The sequence below is a fragment of the Tiliqua scincoides genome, chromosome 5 (assembly GCF_035046505.1).
Source record: "Tiliqua scincoides isolate rTilSci1 chromosome 5, rTilSci1.hap2, whole genome shotgun sequence".
In the NCBI taxonomy this organism is placed as follows: domain Eukaryota; kingdom Metazoa; phylum Chordata; class Lepidosauria; order Squamata; family Scincidae; genus Tiliqua; species Tiliqua scincoides.
This window is the reverse complement of record NC_089825.1, coordinates 85599726-85617202: the sequence shown is the minus strand read 5'-3', so window position 1 is coordinate 85617202 and position 17477 is coordinate 85599726. Positions and strand designations below refer to the sequence as shown.

At 45.9% G+C, this 17477-nt stretch overlaps 1 protein-coding gene and 2 pseudogenes across 1 annotated transcript in view; 2 read left to right on the top strand and 1 right to left on the bottom strand.

Annotated features, from left to right (window-relative positions):
• LOC136651116 (acid-sensing ion channel 2) overlaps window positions 1-17477 on the top strand; it is a 471153-nt gene that overhangs the window by 39474 nt on the left and 414202 nt on the right. The gene's annotated exons all lie outside the window — the stretch shown is intronic.
• Window positions 172-290, top strand: LOC136654678 (5S ribosomal RNA; annotated as a pseudogene).
• On the bottom strand, window positions 13460-13579 carry LOC136654437 (5S ribosomal RNA; annotated as a pseudogene).

Genomic DNA, 17477 nt, shown 5'->3' with positions numbered 1-17477 from the left:
GTCCCTGCTGGAGGGCAGTGTTGGCTTTTTATTTATTCATGATGTTTATATTCCCTTTTTCTTTTGAGAAACCCAGAGCAGCTTACATGTAACTACCAGTGGTCTCCTGTTCACCACAAAATATCCAGCCCACCCCTTGCTCAGCTTCAACAGTGCTGAATCAATGTCTCCTGCTTCTGCCCAATTACCCTGCTCATGCCCAATCTCATCTGATCTTGGAAGCTAAGCAGGGTCAGGCCTGGTTAGTACTTGGATGGGAGACCGCCTGGGAATACTGGGTGCTGTAGGCTTATACCATAGTCTTTCCAGACTGAAGGTTGCCAACCATTTCTTCCTCAAATGAATGAGCCTCAAGAATGATCTTGGAGGTGTGTGTGTGTGTGTGTGTGTGTGTGTGTGTGTGTGTTCTTTCCCATGCTGATGTTGTGAGGAAAGGCTTAGTACTTCTTCTGATAAGCTCTTGTTCCCTTCTCAAGACTGACCGTTGCAACATTGTTGTATAATCCCCGTCTCACTGAAGCATCTCAAATGGGCCTTTTAACAAAAGTGGACAGGGATTTATGGCCCTTGAGCACTTGTTGCTGTAAATGAGAAGCAAAAAGTCTTTAATCCTGAGAGATTTACAACCGAGAGGCCATTCCACCAGCACCAGAGCTGAGTGTTTGGGTTTTACGACTGGAACGCCATTAGGAAGCTGCAGTGGTTTTTGAAGAACTAGTCTCCCTTTTTGCACATAAATGTTGTGATTTAGAATAGTTTTGCATGAGCTTTAGAATCAATCCCTCCCTTATCTATATGTTTGTGACTGTGACTAGATTATGGAATACAGGGACTACTAATGTTGCACAGTAAAACCCAAGGGGGGGATAACTTGTATCAAGGGGGGAAAGGCAGGGATATATTGCCTGTGTTCAAAAAAATCACCACATTCAATTTTTCTGGGGCACCTTCCTTATGAGGAAAGGCTACGGCGTGTGGGCCTCTTCAGCCTAGACGCCTGAGGGGGGACATGATTGAGACATAAAAAATTATGCATGGGAAGGATAAAGTGGATAGAGAGATGTTCTTTACACTCTCACGTAACACCAGAACCAGGGGACATCCACTAAAATTGAGTGTTGGGAGAGTTTGGACAGACAAAAGAAAATATTTCTTTACTCAGCATGTGGTTGGTCTGTGGAACTCCTTGCCACGGGATGTGATGACAGCATCTGGTCTAGATGCCTTTAAAAGGGGATTGGACAAGTTTCTGGAGGAAAAATCCATTATGGGTTACAAGCCATGATGTGTATGTGCAACCTCCTGATTTTAGAAATGGGCTATGTCAGATGCAAGGGAGGGCACCAGGATGCAGGTCTCTTGTTATCAGGTGTGCTCCCTGGGGCGTTTGGTGGGGCCGCTGTGAGATACAGGAAGCTGGACTAGATGGGCCTATGGCCTGATCCAGTGGGGCTGTCCCCTTATGTTCTTATGTTCTTATAAGTCTTTATCATAGTTTTATTTAAACGAGACAGAGCCACCATTACAGCGGTGGTGTGCATATATGGAGGGAGGATTTGTTTATTGCAGAGTTGTAAAATGCTCCTCCCTGTGGAATCTCAGGGTATCACAGATATGTTTTGTCCCAATAGTAATTTTGTCCACAATGCTTTAGTTGGACTGAATAGCAGCCATCCACTTATAGGTGCAGGATCAGGTGTGAATTTCTGGGGGTGCTCCTGAACTTACAGCTCTTTCTGGAGAACCAGGTTGCAGCTGTGGCCAGCTTTGGCTGGTGTGCCAGCTGTGGCAAGTCAATCTGAGCTGACCATGGTGGTCCATGCCTTACTGACTTCAAGACTGGATGACTGTAACACTCTCTACATGAGGCTGCCCTTGAGGACAATTCAGAAGCTACAATTAATGCAGAATGCGGTGGCCTAGGTGGCGATTGGAGCTAGGTGGTGTGAATCTGTTGGACCATTGCTTTGGTGACTGCACTGGTTGCGCATTTGTTTCTGGGTTGGTATTGACCTTTAAAGCCCTTCACAGTTTGGGTCCAGGTTATCTGCCTTCTCCCATACATTCTGGCACTATCTCTAATCTGAGGGAGCTCTCCTTCAAGTACCACCTTTATCCCAAGTTAGAGGGATTGTGGCATGGGGTTGAACCTTCTCTGTAGTAGTGCCACAATGGGAGGAGAACCACCTTCTCCCTTATGGCTTTTTGGCAAGTGCTCAAAACCGTTTTGGTTTAGTCTTGAGTGTGTGTGATGTGTCGTCTGTCTGCCCGCTGTGCTTCTGTATGTCCTTGTTTTGTTTTTATTTATTGTCTTGTTGTTGTAGTATACAATGTGGTTTTTTTGCTTGTTTATTTGTTTTTCTTTTAATTTTGAAATTGTAAGCTACCTTGGGCATCTGCTCTGGAAGAGGAAACAAACAAACAAATAATGGAAGCAAGTCAAGGGGTGTGCTTTGAGACAGCATATGAAAGTTAGGCTTGCTATCTACACTTGGTAGACTTTCCATCTTGTTAAAGGTCAGACTTTGCCTCTTTTACATTGGGATCTCACAGTGTTGCCATTTTTGTTTCCTCCACAGAACTCAGTGAGAGCTATTGAAAACTGAGCCGCCTTAAGCTTCGTAGTCATTTTGTCTGCATAATCCACTCTTGTGTTTGTATATAGCCCAACTCTTCATCCATTTCTTCATGGTAATGTGCCTGATTAGAGTATGATAGTACCTTGGGAACTGGCTTGGAGCCATTCAGCAATATAAATTCACCTGGCACTTTAAAAACTAAAATAGCATGAAAAAAAGATAGGTCCAGCCTCTAAGGAACTTACAACCTACATTTTTACAGTGTGGAAGTAGTGAAGGGGAAGGAGGGAAGAGTAACACTGGAGGAATAAAGATAACTTCTGATGGAGAGTCTACCTTATACCTGATTTGATAAAGTGGTCTCTGTGTAAGTACCCTGCCCTGTCTAAATGTGCTTTAACATCTGGCAATGAGAGAAATGCTGACACTGACCACAGAATATCTGCGTTTGGCTATTATGCCAATAGTGTTATGCCACAGACCACGTTTTCATCCAGTGTTTTATTTTTGCTGAGAGCCATTTAGCATCTTGTGGCAATACGTTTTATGGGTTTTGTTCTACATGACATGAAGAAATTGCTTCCTCTTCTTATATGCTCCTAGACCAGTGGTTCACAAACTGTAGGTCCAAGACCCACCAGTGGGTCATGACCCAATTTTTTGTGGTTTATGAAACTGAAAGGGCAGAAGACTAGGTGCATCAAGGGTTAAACAAACTGCTACTGGGGGAGGGGGAGCACTGCTGCTCAATCACCATTATAGCCACTCCCCTTGGCATTTATAAATCAGGCAGCAGCCTCTGGCATCTAAAAAGTTTGAGGACCCCAGCCCTAGACCTCTTCTTTCTGAATGTCCATGAATGATCCACAATTTTTATGATTTGGAAAGAGTGGGAGATACATTCTCCCTGTCCAGAGCTCTCAGTTTGAAAAATGCCTTTAACGTGTCGCTCTATGTTCTGTTTGTTTTTCGCTGATTCAGATCCATCAACTGTTGGCTGGGTTTCTGCAGTGCTGCTTGGAGGCCAATGTATTAGCATGCCAGCCAGAAAAAGGCTGAAGGTGAAGAGGGCTTGGACTCTTTCCTGGATGTAAGCCTAGTGAGGCCACAAGTTCAAGGCTCATCCAGCAAAACCATCTTTGTGTCACTTAGTTTTGGGGAGACTAATGATGTTGTCATGCACAAAAGTGCCTTTGAGCTTCTCCTTTGCTATTTGTGTGCTGTGTGAAGGTTGTCAATATGGAATAAGGTGGAAGAGAACCATTTGAAAACACACACACACACACACGTTTTACCCAGGGCAGTTTAGGTAGCATAATTGCAAAATATTTTTCATACACAGGCTGCTTTAAATCATTTCTTGTTTGTGAATATACCGGGCTTAATTTGAACTGCTGCAAGTAAACTGCAAGTTCTCAAGCAGACTGAGAGCCCAATCCTATCCTCTCCCGTCCCGCTGGTGCTGCCGTGCCAAAAAGGAACATGCTGTATCCAGTGGGGGTGGCGGATCAGGAGGCTTTGGAAGAGAAAGGAGATTTAAATAATAATAATAAAATAATAATACAGGTATTTATATACTGCCTTTCTTGGTCTTTATTCAAGACTTTATTCAAGGCGGTTTACATAGGCAGGCTGATTAAATCCCAGTAGGGATTTTTACAGTTGAAAGAAGGTTCTATCTTTCAAGAACTACAACATTTCAGATGTTTCTTTCTGATCTGGCTTCACATTCTGGCCTCCATCCTCCCACGCTCAGAGCAGATGGAATAGCTCGGCTTCAGCTTGTCAGCTGCTTCAAGGTCGCACGGTGCCGGTGGCCTCGAACTGGCGACCTTGTGGATGTTATCTTCAGGCAAATGGAGGCTCTACCCTCTAGACCAGACCTCCTGCCCAGACCAGACCTCCTGCCCAAATCCCCTTACTCCTCCATAAGCCTCCTGCTCTGCAATGTCTCTCCCCAGACCCGCACCAGCTTTTTAACTGGCTGAAGTCCAAGGAGAGAAAGGGGATAGGAAGGCTGCTGCCAGAAGGCATAGGATCCAGCATGCACCATAACTGCTGGATCCACCCCCTCCTGCAGCCCCCCGCCTCCACCACTGCTTCACCAGTCATGCTGAGTCATGCTGAGTCATACAGCAGTCATGCTGAGGTCCGGCGACAGGTGGAGAGCACTCTTGGAGCAGTACTCCCAAAATGGCCACTGCACTCCATTGGCAACCATTTTCTGACAATGGAAGCCTCTTCTGCTGTTGGAAATCCCTCCCTCCTTCCAATAGCCAGAATAGGATTGGACTGTCCAAGCAATGCCGGGGTGGAGGCTTCCCGACCCTTTTTTTGCTGCCGTCACTGGTTCATCATTCTGGTGACAGGGACAATTGTACACCCTTGTGCTACTGGGCACTATTTTTTTTCTTTGCTATTATTCCTCACTCTGATCTGACTTCAGTTTGGCTGTCAGAATGCTTCACTAGAAACTTGTGCGTATAAATAAAGAAAAACAATAAAACTGACTACACCAACAGGGCAACCTTTGCAGGGCCTTGCACAAAACTGCTGCAGTGAAAGAATAACATGGCAGAGTTTAGGGGGTTAATTTTGATGACTGTGGCCAGATTTCTACTAACTTGGTTGAGGCCTCTCCAGAACTGAGGTCTCCCTAGACTGGTTATATGAACCTATACAGCTGCTTTATGCAGTTTGATCCTTGACACATCTAGCTCAGTATTGTCCAGTCAGGCGAATGGACACTCTCTAGGGTGTCAGGCTAAGGTCTTTCTCAGGCCTGCTGCCCAAGATGCTCTTAATGGGTGATGGCAGAGGCTGAACCTCCTATCTGTGCAGAAACATTGGCTCATATCTCCTGCTGGCCTTTGCTGCCTCCTTAATGCACTATGGAATGGGCTGGCATCCAATGACATTTTGCAAATCATTTTTTTTCCATCTGCGCCATAGGGGAATTGAGTATGTGGGCAGCTGGAGTGCAATTGGGACAAGAGTTGGATGGAGATTCACAGAAGGGTTAATCTGCAGGCAGTCAAATGCAGGCTGGAATCTAAGCCAAGAAACCCATCAGACAAGTGCTGCTAGTGGTACAATAAAGAGGCAGCTGACAGAAGGAGAGACACAGGAATCAGAAATGGGTGGATGCTTTTATACTAAATCCCACTCTTTCTCCATAGAGCACAGGCAGTGTACATGGTTCTCTCCCACCTTTAACTTGCTGTCATTGGTGAACTTCAGGATTTTGAACGCATTTCTTGTGTTCCAAGCCCAACATTCTTTCCACTACCATAATGGCTACCTGGAATAGGGATTGTAATAGGGAAAGGTAGGTGGGCAGGCAGAGTTGTGCAAGCAGACTAATAAGCAGTGATACCTCCAGAAAGATTAGAAAACCACAGGAAGAGGCCAGAGGTTGCCTGTGGTCTAGGCCAGGGGTACCCAAACCCCGGCCCTGGGGCCACTTGCGGCCCTCGAGGCCTCTCAATGCAGCCCTCAGGGAGCCCCCAGTCTCCAATGAGCCTCTAGCCCAGCATGAGGGCGACTGTTTGACCTCTCATGTGAGCTGTGGGATGACCTCTCCACTGCTTGCTGTTTCACATCTGTGATGCAGTAGCGGCAGCAAAGGAAAGGCCAGCCTTGCTTTGTGCAAGGCCAACCTTGAGCTATTGCAAGAACTTCATTCATTCATATAAGTCCATCTTTAATATATTCATTTATGTAAACTTATGTAAATTTATTCAAATTTTAAATGTATATTAATTCTTTTTTTTTTCCCGGCCCCCGACTCAGTGTCAGAGAGCGGATGTGGCCCTCCTGCCAAAAACTTTGGACACCCCTGGTCTAGGCCAAGGTCCAGGTTAGACCTGCAAGTACTGCTAGCCAGGCCAAGTAAGGAAGAGAGTGGACAGCCTGGCGAGGATGAAGCCATGCTTGTTTTTTGGGAGGAGTTGGACAAAACGGACCCTTCCTCTTCCAGCCTGCAGCTTCAGTGGGCTCAACAGAAGGGAAAACAGGTCAGGTGTGGACCAGGCCAAATCGCAGCTCGTCCTGATTTTGTGTCAGTATGGCTGTGTGAATCGATGCAGAAGTAGGGACAGAGAGAGCATTGAACACTGGCACTTGGATGGATATGGAAAGCCACTGCAGATCAAAAGTCAGTAGTGAAATGTTCGTGCAGATTGAAAATTTGGCTTAATAAATAAATACAAAATTCAAATATGACTTTGAGATTTTGGTTTATAAAAAAATGGTCTTTAAAGGATACTCAGGGATAGCCTGAGATCTCCTGCTGCCAAATGCTGCCCCTTGTTATCTAGTAAAGTACCAGCCTCTGTTCCTCCCACTTCCTGAATTGAAAAAGGAAAGGGGGGGAGTGAAGAGGAAGTGTGGAGGAACAATTGTTTTAGAGCAGTTGTTTCAAAGCAATTGTTTTAAAGATTCAGGTGGCCAAATTTCTTGCTCCTGCTTCTTCTTTTCCCATCTTGTAAACCCAATTGTATACCCTAAGGGACATCCTGAGGGGAAAAAAATCAAAATAGGAAAATCTGTATTGAAATGTTTGCAAGCAAGATTTACTTGGAAGAATTTCCAGAACCCCAAATCCTTTCAACTCTAACAGAAACCCTGACAGGACAGGTGGTTTCCATGGCCACCATTTCCTGTTTCCATGGTTGTGGCACATGCCCAACTAAGGGTTCAGTTGCCAGCCGGGCAACTGAATCTGGATTGTTCCTCCGGTGTGCCACAATGCTGTTGTCGCCAAACTGCGTGGGATCATTTGGCAAGGAGTGCGGTATAGGGTGGGGGCTGCCTTGACAGCTCAGTTCCACAACAGTGTTGAGCTTTCTGAAAGAGACTGCGGAGGAAGCTTATTGCACTGTCAGTGATCAAAGAGCCTCCTCAATTTGATTTCAGTTTGTAAATACAGAAATTATATTACCAGTTGGCTGTAATATAAACAAGGCTGTGTCTGCTCTGTATTTAGGGGAGAAAACATTATGTGCAAGAAAGCTGAATTCTACAAATGTGTAATGATTAATTTAGCAAAGGCTGTATGCAGTCATTTGGACTTATTTTGAATCATTGATTCTGCTTCTGTTAATCATATGTGCTATATGTGCACATATTTCTGCTATATCACAGATTCTTCTATAATCTGTTAATCATATGTGCTATATGTGCTATATGAGCTATATGTGCTGAAGCCCCATCTCCTGACCAGTCAGTTGTCTACTCCCCCTTCCAAAGCTACTCCAGTTTCTTCAGAGTTTTGCCCATATATTCCTCAAGTCTATTTTTCCAGGGACAGTTATTCTCCCGGGCTAAATGTGAAGGGAGCACCACTTGTAAAAGTGCCTCTTTGCCCAGTGAGCAGGGTAAGGGTGAGAAATTTGCTGTATGCAAAAGAATCGTGAGGTAATCGCATTCTGTACCCAGAGCCACACACGCATGGTGCAATCTGAGAATTGCAAAACACTATCAGAACCTACGGCCCCCAAAGTTGTGGCTCTTCTCATTCCTATTCCAGGCCAGGAACCAATCAAAACATGAATGACATCGTAGTGACATGGAAAGGCAGTGTAGGTGCTTTGCGTGTTTGGTGCACTGACTGTCGAAACCTGTGTTGAGATTAGAGCTGAAATTAATTCTGGGGGGAAAACAATTCTGCTGGTTGTGCACATGTGGAAACATTCTTCGTTGCACTGAATGCTAAAAACACATAGCAAAGATGTTTCTAGGAGAGGACATGTAGTAAGTTTTTTTTCTGCAGTTTGCTTTGTTTCAACAAGATGGCAACAAAGGAATTCAGCAAAAGAATTCCTTTGCAGACTTATTATGTTAAATCTTATGCCTTTTGCAAACGATCACTGGTGAGACAGAGGCATGCAGTGCAGGAGAAGCTCTCTCTTCTTTGGTAATTTAAAACTCAGCAGATCTGTATCTGTCTCTTACAAATGTGTGCCAGCTGCTTGGGAACACTTTTTATTACCAGAAATGCCAAAGAAGCAGCATGTGATCTGAAAAGCACACCCCTACATCCTGGAATGTGCCTTTCCAATCATGCAAAACAAATGTTTGGGGGAGCTGAACATCTTAAGCCCACCATGAATTGCTTTCAAGTCTGGAGCATTTGGGCAGAAATCCTGTAATACAAGAGGAAGGGCTGTGGCTCGTTGCTGCAAAGCACGTGCTGTGCATGCTTCAGGTACCAGGTTTCGGTTCATAGCATCTTCACCTAAGGGTGCAATCCTAACCCCTTATGTCAGTGCTTTCCAGCGCTGGCCTAGCGGTGCCAATTGGACATGTGCTGCATCCTGCAGTTGGGTGTCATTCATGGAGGCCTCCACAAAGTAAGGGAATGTTTGTTCCCTGACCTCAGAGCTGCATTGCCCTTATGTCAGTGCTGGAAAGCACTGACATAAGGGGTTAGGATTGTGCCCTAAAAGGATCTTGTTATATGAGCCATCTTGTTATTGTCTTTCCAAGCTCTATCTGTAGATCCCAGGGATTGAGCCTGAGACCTTCTGCATACAATGCAAGTGTTCCTACCACTGAGCTAGGACTCCTCCTACAAAGCGATGCTGCTGGATATAGAAAGCTGGGAAAGGCAATCCCACCTCTGACACCCTGCCTGTCAAAGCTGGATGGCCTGGTGGTTTGACTGTAAAAGCATCATGTGCTCATATGGTCAACAGCATGATACCAAGGATACTGAGATGCTGCATAACATAGCAATGGTGCTGAACCAGTTTGTAAAATTGAAGAGTGGTGGGGGTGGGTGGGTAGGTGGGGAGAAAGCAGTCTGAGGACACAGTTAACTAAACATGCAGATGCGTCCTTGGTGTAAAGCACTGGCTACCTATTTTTATCTGCAAAGCGTTGGAGGGTATGTTTGTGCTATGGAGTTTCCAGCTGTGTTCTAGTGACAAGCCATGAGCCTGATAGTTCTCTGCTGCAATCATGGGCTAAACTGCAGAAGACCCTGATGTGACAGCATGATGAAACCCCCACATTGCACTCTGAGACTGACAAGACAACCGAACGATGCAAGCAACCAATGTGCTCACCTCTGCCCCCCCCCCCAAGGCTTGGCCTATGGAGCCTCAAAGCCATTCCATTGGAAGGAACGTGGGCTGCTGCATAGAGGATGGATTCTAACGGTTGTCGTAGCAACTGCCTCCATCTGGTACGGATCACAGGGAGGCTGATAGCCCCTTGGTAAATAATTTCCAAGGCTTCCGCTGCAACCCTGAAGCGTCTTACACAAGACTTCCACAGGGCTGCTGTAGAATATGAGATTTTATTGGCCTAGGAATGGCAGGTGGAGAAAATGGGTGTGTAATATATAAAAAAAAGCAGATTTGAGGAGGGATTCCCTCAAATCTGTTTTAAGACTGTTGGGGCTCGGCCCTGGCATTTGTGATGCTGTGATAAAACTGGAGAGCTTTTGAACATGTCCTTTCCTCTTACCATGTTCTGGAGCTTCCCATTTCTTTGATCCATATCCTACCAATGTGACTATAGTTTTCCCATTGATGGTTTGAATTTTTTTTTCCTATGAATTTTTAAAAACTCTTGAATTGAAAAAATAAAGCAGGGAAAGAGTATCAGCAAATTTACTTCATATCATTTTACGTTTGAATGACAAAATAACAGCGTTTGAAATTTAGTTAAGATGGAGGGGGAAGGAAACTGAAAGAATTATGGTAGCAAATATTGTCAGAAGCAGTGGCGACACTAGGGTTCGCGCCACCCAGTGCGGGAGGCCTGTGCGTCATCCCATGCAGTGGGTGAGGCAGCATCCCAGGTGGGCGTGGTGATGTACCATCGCCCCGCCCCCACCAGTTTTTTTGGCTGTACCTTTTGTTAGAACACAGATATTTCAATGTGGATTGTTTCATTGCATTCTTTATGAAATTACGCATTGATTGATATATAACATGATGGGATTATTCCTCCAAATTCTGATTTTCGTGATTTTGAAAACTTGCTCACACGCACACACCCTGTGTCAACTTACTAACAACTTATTGCAGCAGTTCTCAAACTTTTAGCACTGGGACCCACTTTTCAGAATGACAATCTGTCCAGGACCCATTGGAAGTGATGTCATGGCCAGAAGTGACATCATCAAGCAATTAAAATAAATAATTATAAATAATTAAATTAAAATAAAATAATTAAATAAGGGGGAGCCAGTCTTGTTCCACCAAGTGAATCTACTCTGAAGTAAGTCCTATTGTGGTCAATGGGGCTTACTCTCAGGAAAGTGTGGGTAGGATTGCAGCCTGTGAGCCCAAACCTATGCATGTCTACTCTGAAGTAAGTCCCATAGTGGTCAATGGGGCTTACTCTGTAATCTGCCTGCAATAACAACCCCCCAAAAGAATCAGTGAGATTTCCAGCCCTCCCAGTGCCCAGTTTAAAGTTCTTCTATTTCAGGCATATCAGAATAAAGACCCACCTGGCTTTGCGAGTGCAAAATAGAAAACTTTCCCCTTACCATTCAAGCCTCTTTTTTGTTCTTTTTTGGGGGGGAGGCTGTTGGGGGGCTGTTTTTTTTTTTGGGGGGGGGGAGGCTGTTGCACTTCAGCTCCATCAGATCAGGAGCCTTCTGGTGTCCTCACATTCCCCTTTGCCTGGCCTGACCACCAGCCAAGGCATGTCTGCCTATTCTTGAGTAAACATGACTGTGAGGCTGCTTTGCTTTCCATAGGGCTCCATAGACTGGGAGGGAGGAACCTCCTTCTCCGGTGTTTTTGGGGGTTGCACTCATTGGATGAGGACCATGCCAACATCCTTGGAGCCTCTCAGCCTGCCTCGACTAAGGCAAGTCCACCTACTCATGAGTAAATGCGGCCATGTGACTTCGTTTCGGGCTCAGACTCTTGGGTGTTTTTGGGGGGCTGCATTCATTGGATCGGGACCATTCTGGTGTCGTTGGATTCCTCTCAGCCTGCCCTTTCTAACGCACTATGGCAGGTTCACCTACTTGTGAGTAAATGTGTGATACGGCTCACTATCACTTTGCATACAGATCCTTTGCATACGGATCCTTTTTCCTTCTGGTTTTTTGGCCATAACCTTTGAACAAAAGAAGCTATTTCAATTCTGTTTTTTGCACTGCACTCCGCTGGCCATTCCGCATCCAACGGTGTATGGAATGACATGATAGCTCTTAACCCCGTGATGTTAGCACGTCCTTCCCCCAGGACGCATCACCCCCCCAGCACGTCACCTGGTGCGGCCCGCACCCCCTGCACCCCTCTAGCAACGCCAGTGGTCAGAGGGCAGGGTAAAAAGAACATTTGGCATAATTCAAGAGAAAGTTTTCCTTTACAAACCCCTCTTAACAGGAGCTCGGCAAGAGCATGACTGTTCCTTGTTAGACATGCTAAGAAGCTGGATGTTGTAAGACGTCCCCTTTGTGTCTTTATTGGAAGTAAGTACCATTGAATTCAGTGGGACGATATCAGTGTGCATAGGCTTGCAGCCTTAAGAACAGAAGAATTGTTTTGTGGGATCAGATCAAAGATTCTTATCGTCCAGCACGTTGCCTCTGAGGATGGCAAGTCAGAATGGTAACTTGCTTGAAAGCAAGCAAACTCCTAGAATGCTGGCTTCTGCACCTGTTAACAAATCCTGTGTTTTCCTTGCATCTGTGAAGAATTGTGGGCTACATACATCATATCGGTTGTAAACAAACAAGAAATTAGTAGTCAGGTTTATCCCTCCCCACCTCTAGTGAGAAGTCCGAAAGAGCAAAGTGCACCAAATTTTTCATTTTGTCTGCTGAAATAAAAACTGATTTTGATGGCCAGGGGATAGTTAGGAATGGAATGGATAAGATTGAAAGTCAGTCTACTGTTATATATTATGAGTTCTTGGGAAGAAGCAGACTACAAGTCCATCAGAGCAATAAAAAGAGGGTATGTAAAGGCTCGATGGGATTAAAACTCCAAGGATAGTGTTGGGGGGGAAGGGGGTAAACACGAGGAAAGGTTCTAATTGCAAGAGCTGTTTTCTAATTCAGTAATTTCATAAGATAGCCAGTGTGGTGCAAATGATTCAGAGGTTCAGTAGGTCATTTATTATCTTTCAGCCTAATCCCTCTCATAGAGTGGTTGTGAAAATGAAAAGGGGAGACCCACAAACGCTACTTCTAGGAGGATGGGTGGGATTAAAAGGGAAGGTGCCTGGACTTGGCAACCTCGGAGTGCCTGTCTTTCAACTCTATGGTCCTATGTTGGTTGCAAGGTTGTAACTTTTCCATGCTGGAGAAAATCGACCTCTAGTTTTTGTTATATACACGTGCATGTAATCCATACAGGATACCTGAAAAATGTGCAAACCATCATAGGACAGAGTGAGCTGTCTCTGGTGTAATGTTGTCCAGTGAAACTTTGTAAGAGGAGAATTTGCTCAAGACTCAATTTTTTTTCCTGATGTGAAAGCCCTGGCCTCTAATCTCAGGGGCTAGCTCTGGTTGCTTGGCATCGAGAGACAATGGGCCCAATCCTATCCAGAATTCCAGGGCTGATGCTGCCATACGTGTGTGTGTGTGTGTGTGTGTGTGCACTGCTTCCTGCAGTGGGGATGCAGTCACGGAGGCCTCCTCACAGTAAAGGAACATTTGCTCCCTAACCTCAGGGCTGCATTGTGGCTGCGTAACTGCTGGAAAATTGGATAGGATTGGGCCCATACTCTGCACATGTTCTGTGATGCTCTTTTCTATAATTTTTCAGAGTGAATCCTAATATTGGGCATGGGTCCTGCAAGCATAGACCTGATCAGCCCTGCCTTTCTGTATCACCTGGTTGCTTTAAGTACCATTGTGGTTTGGTTGGCAGCCTTCAGTCTCGAAAGACTATGGTATAAGCCTACAGCACCCGGTATTCCCAGGTGGTCTCCCATCCAAGTACTAACCAGGCCTGACCCTGCTTAGCTTCCGAGATCAGACGAGATCTGACATGTGCAGGGTAACAGTTGCTGCTATTGTGGTTTAGAATTTGCCTTATTGCAGGAAGAGAAAGGCAGCCCAGTCCTATGCTTCCCAGCATCCACTGGAGCAGCAGCGCCAAAGCAGATACCACTGTATGGAGCAAGGGCTTAGAAGCCGCTGGGAGTCTCTTTGGAGAAGGGGTTTTTCATCTTTTTCCGCTGAGGAAAGCCCCTGCCCTGGCAATGGGTCTCCTTACATCTGTGTCCACTATTTTGCTGGCACAGATGGAGAGCCTACGTGCCAGGCCTTCTGGTCCAACACAGAGTCCAAGATCCGGTGGAGCACGGTTCTGCCGGTCCCACCCCTCCCGCTCCACTTCCTCCCACCCAGTTCCTCCCCCTGCCCCACCCATGTTTCTCTCTCCCCCTGCTCCCCCAGAGGTCACACTACTGCCCAGCAGTTTCACTTACCTCTAGTGGCAGCGGATCTGCCTTCTGCCAGCACTGGGCCTGGTGCCTGACTGGTGCAGGCCCAGCACCTGCACTCCCTACTCTCTGGGTGCCATAAATATGCTTTATGGCGTAGTTACAACACCCAGCGCTGGCACTAGGGCTCAGTGCCAGTGCTAGGTAAGTATAGGATTGGGCCCTAATTCCAGGTGCTGTCGCAGCTGGTGACCATCAGTTGTGCCTCAGTGGCACCCAAAGCTGGACTGATGAAACAACTGATCCTGACCCTGCTTGAGTTGACATGTGGAACCATTTGACCATTTTCCCAGGGACAGAGCCAGCCTTGTGCAAGCATCTTGCAATGCAGTGTGCTCAGCAGATGCATCCCTCTTGTCAAGCCAGCCTTCCCAGTATATCGATACTAATCCTTCTAAAAGGATTCAACCATTGCACATGCGGCTGTTGAACCTCCCAGGTACGTGCCTTGGCAGTCAACTCAGAGGGAACCTGATCCCATTCTCTTTGCATCTTATTCTATTTTTACGGAGCATACTTGGTTCAGTGCCTGCCAAAATCAATAGCAGCCTCACATGGGTGTTTCTCTCCTGCAATTTCAAACCTCAGATCCAATTTCACAGCCAGCCACAACGTTTCCTCTATGTGCGCTTGTTTCTAGCTGAACGAGGAAAAAAACCACACACATATACACGTAAACCCTGAATTTATGAAGATCTCCTAGTGACAAAGCCTCCTCGTATCAAGAATGTTGTTTCAAAACAAGCCTTTGCTTTGAAGATGTGGAAAAGTGACAGTGGTAAATTCAGGTGTAGGAAATGCTAAAGAGAAAAATAGACTGAGCTAGTGCCAGTAAATCTATCAATGAGCCTGGCTTTATATGAATTCCTAAACATATCAGATGCCAGTGTCTATTGTCAATGACAAGGGAAAAGCACTCTGCATAAGATCAGGGGGCTATATAATTGTGTGGGACATATAATCTATCAAAGCAGTGTACAAAAGCATTAAAAATTACTTGTACAAAATAAGATACATATACAAAACAATAAAATCAAAGCGGCAACAACTGGTGAGTAAAACCTGTACAAAATCAATTTGCTATCATGGTAGAAGCCACTTTAAGCAGAGGAGTATTCAGGGAATGAGGGACCAAATGGATCTCTCTAGGGCAGTCATTTTCAACCCTTTTCAGCTCACAGCACACTTAGGGCCCAATCCTATCCAATTTTCCAGTGCTGGTGCTGCTGTGCTCATGGGGTATACACTGCTTCCTGTGTTGGGGAGGCAGTCACAAAGGCCTCCTCAAGGTATGGGAACATTTGTTCCCTTACATTGGGGCTGCATCGCAGCTGCGCAGGTGCTGAAAATTTGGATAGGATTGGGCACTAACATGGCACTAAAATTGTCAAGGCACACTGCCAGTTTTTTGCTTACATTAAACCACTACATTACAATGAATTTTTAATTAATATAATTAATATAATTAAATCATTGCATGACAAAGAAACTCACAAGAAGCTTGGAGAGGAAAGTATATGTGATTCTGGAAAGGAGGAAAAATGTTATTAAAATGTTATGCCAGAAAGTGTTGGCAAAGAGAGGTCAGATTGAGCACATAGTGGAGAGATGTGGGGTGAGGGGCAATGAAGAGACATGATGGAAACAACTTCAGGATTCAGCTGGAGTGGGGGGGGGGAGAAAACGTGAGGCAAGTGATTCTGGACCTTTGGAAGGTGGGGACGAGTGAGGTGAGGGACAGGAAGATTGGTGCTAATTGCAGTTATGAGATTTGGAGGGGAATGTGCCTGTGGGAGGGAGTGGGGTTGGGAGAACAGATCTGCCAATTGCCTGCTCCTGTATTTAAGAAGAAAGAGTGGGAACAAAAGCCCAATCCTGGGCTTGTCTATTCAGAAGTAAGCCCCATTACAGTCATTGGGGCTTACTCCCAGGTAAGTGTGGATAGGATTGTGGCCCAACGCCCTTCATCTGAAAGGCAAAGGCAAGGCAGAGAGGGTCACTTTGGGGAGTTGAGGGCAAATTGTGGCAAGGAAAAGGGACTTAGAAGGACCCTTTCAGCCAGCCAATTCTTAGGCTGGTGGCCTCAGCAGACTCACTCCCTAACTCCTTGCTTGCTCCTGGTTCCCTCTTCTTACTCACTCCACCTGGACCTCCTCCAGGCTTCTTTGGCTGCCCAATCAGCACACTGGGCAGGCAACAACCGCCTCAGTGCTCAAGCCTAGGCATGTCTACTCAGAAGTAAGCCCCATAATAGTCAACAGAGCTTACCCCCAGGTAAATGAGGATAGGGTTGCAGCCTTCCTCTTGCTCAGGAGCAGACAACGTGAGGAGGTGTGAAGCAGCCGCGACCAGGCCCTTTGCTGGCTGCCTGCTCCTTTTTCTTCTACGGTCGCATGAGGCTCAAAGCAGCCGCTTCCCCCACGTGTGCAGCTGCTGCTTGTCCCCGCTGGCCCCATGGCACACCCGAGGCAGTGTGCCGTGGCACAGCGGTTGAAAACCCTTGCTCTAGGGCAGGGGTGTCCAAAGTTTTTGGCAGGAGGGCCACATCATCTCTCTGACACTGTGTCGGGGGCCGGGGGAAAAAGAATTAATTTACATTTAAAATTTGAATACGTTTACATAAATGAATATATTGGAGATGGAACTTATATGAATGAATGAAGGTCTTGCAATAGCTCAAGGCCTATAAAAGGCCTTGCACAAAGCATCACAGAGGTGAAACAGCAAGCAGTGGAGAAAGCCCTCATCCTACAGCACACGCGAGAGGTCAAACAGTCGCCCTCACACTGAGAGCAGTTGTGTCGGACCAGTGCGGGCTCCAACAAATTTCTGGAGGGCCAGAGGCTCATTGGAGACTGGGGGCTCCCTGAGGGCTGCATGCGGCCCCAGGGCCAGGGTTTGGGCACCCCTGCTCTAGGGCAACAGTTTCACAGGATATGGTGCCACCACTGAAAAGGTTCTGTCTGTAATAACCACCTGCCAGATTTCTGTGAGCTGTGTTCCGGAGAGTAGGACTTTTGTAACCAATCTTTAGGGCAAGGCAAGCTGATATGGGAGAAGGGGCTTTAAGGTAATTGGTCCTAAGCAGTTAGGTTTTGTTTCCCAGACTTTTTGCAAACTTTGCTTCTTAGGCTTGCAGTGTAGTATCAGATTTGTACTACTGAAAATTATCACCTGTCTTGGTGAAGTTAGTCTGGTTCATGTTAGTGTTCAGGTATGAATTAACATAACATGGCTTGATAAGAAAAGTTTAACTCAGTGGGCGTAGCAAGGCCATTTGATACCATAAATTTTTGACACCCTTCCCTACGACAAAATTATTTATTAATTTATATTTTTCACATTTTTATATCATCCTTCCTCTAAGGAGCTCAGGGTGGTATACACGGTTCCTCCCCTTCTTTTGTCCTCACAATGACCCTGTGAGGTAGGTGAGGATGAGAGGTAGTAATAGTCATGACATAAAAT